Below are 2,358 nucleotides of genomic sequence, written 5' to 3' on the forward strand. Positions count from 1 at the left end.
ACAGTTAAGCGCGAATGAACATCTTAGATAGGAACAAGCGTGTTTGAATAGAAAACAGAAATACTTGCATTAATTCATCGAGGCACAGCAGAGCTCCTCACCCCCAACAATGGGGTTTAGAGACTCATGCCGTCAGAGAATACAAAGTTTAGATCTAGAATGTCATGAGATACAAAATAAGTCTCTAAAAGTTGTTTAAATACTAAACTAGTAGCCTAGGTTTACAACAAATGAGTAAACTATGATGGATGATGCAGAGGCCCACTTCTGGGGCCCACTTGGTGTGTACTGGGGCTGAGAATTAAGCAATCCACGTGTAGAGGCCATTTGTGGAGTTGAACGCCAGTTTTTGTGCCAGTTTGGGCGTTCAACTCCAGCTTTTGATCCTTTTCTGGCGCTGGACGCCAGAATTGGGCAGAGAACTGGCGTTGAACGCCAGTTTAGGTCGTCTATCCTTGTGCAAAGTATGGACTATTATATATTGCTGGAAAGCCCTGGATGTCTACTTTCCAACGCAATTGGAAGCATGCCATTTCAAGTTCTGTAGCTCCAGAAAATCCATTTTGAGTGCAGGGAGGTCAGAATCCAACAGCATCAGCAGTCCTTTTTCAGCCTGAATCAGATTTTTGCTCAGCTCCTTCAATTTCAGCCAGAAAAATACCTGAAATTACAGAAAAATACACAACTCATAGTAAAGTCCAGAAATATGAATTTTTCCTAAAAACTAATGAAAATAGACTAAAAACTAACTAGAACATACTCAAAACTATTTGAAATTAACCCCAAAAAGCGTATAAAATATCCGCTCATCACAACACCAAACTTAAACTGTTGCTTGTCCTCAAGCAACTAGACAAATAAAATAGAAGACTAATAGGTTGAGAAGCAATAGTATCTTAGAGTTTTTGATTGAAGCTCAGATTCTAATTAGATGAGTGGGACTAGTAGCTTTTTGCTTCTGAACAGTTTTGGCATCTCACTTTATCCATTGAAGCTCAGAGTGATTGGCATCTATAGGAACTCAGAATTCAGATAGTGTTATTGATTCTCTTAGTTCAGCGTGATGATTCTTGAACACAGCTTCTTTATGAGTCTTGGCCGTGGCCCTAAGCACTTTGTTTTCCAGTATTACCACCGGATACATAAATGCCACAGACACATAATTGGGTGAACCTTTTCAGATTGTGACTCAGCTTTGCTAAAGTCCCCAATTAGAGGTGTCCAGAGTTCTTAAGCACACTCTTCTTTTTGCTTTGGACCTTGACTTTAACCGCTCAGTCTCAAGTTTTCACTTGACACCTTCACGCCACAAGCACATGGTTAGGGACAGCTTGGTTTAGCCGCTTAGACCAGGATTTTAGTCCTTTAGGCCCTCCTATCCACTGATGCTCAAAGCCTTGGGATCCTTTTCATGTTCATCATTCTTTCAAGAGCCAACATATCTAACAGTCTTAAACAACAAATTCAAAAGACATATGCACTGTTCAAGCATTCATTCAGAAGACAGAAAGCATTGCCACCACATTTAACTAATTAGAATTTCTTTTATTAAACTCGAAATTTTATTGCCTCTTATTCGAAAGATCTACTACTTTATTCATGTTTGCTGATGATGAGAAAAATAAACTATAGCTTAATTGGAGATAAAATCAAAATAGATACTAATTACTACTATATGACTTCTAAGGTAAACTTTTATAAGGACACTGTCACAGAGTTAAGGCAGAAATTGGAAATTAACAACCTTTATTCTGGGGGCACGGGGGTTCCTCTGATCCTTGGGGTGCTTGGTCCTACAAGAGAAGACTTTTGGCGCTTCTGTTCCCTTAAGTCACGCCCCTGCTCCTCTTGTTCTTTAAACATATAGGTCAGCATTTGACTGTGTTCCTTCTGTTCTTTTATTATTTGCTCCATAGCTTCCCGTATCTTGGTGACGGACGTCTCAAGATACTCCCAGTATTCAGCTTGAGGGATCTCTGGGAGGAGTTCCTGTGCTCTCTTCTTGATGGGATGCTCCTGTGCTTGTTGTCTCTCCATTGATGCTTTGGTGATTGACTTTTCAATTAGGATATATTCAGTTATTCCCATCCTTACTCCAGCGTCCTTGCAGAGCAGAGAAATCACGCTTGGATAAGCCAACCTGGCCTCTTTTGAATTTTTGTTAGCAATCTTGTAGAGTTCAGTGGAGATCAGCTGATGAACCTCCACTTCCTTCCCCATCATAATGCAATGGATCATCACTGCTCTTTTAACTGTGACTTCAGAGCGGTTGCTAGTGGGCAACAGAGAACGCCCAATGAAGTCCAGCCATCCTCTGGCGGCTGGTTTGAGATCCTCTCTCTTGAGTTGATTTGGGAC

Source organism: Arachis ipaensis, chromosome B09, assembly GCF_000816755.2.
Source record: "Arachis ipaensis cultivar K30076 chromosome B09, Araip1.1, whole genome shotgun sequence".
NCBI classification, from domain to species: Eukaryota; Viridiplantae; Streptophyta; class Magnoliopsida; order Fabales; family Fabaceae; genus Arachis; species Arachis ipaensis.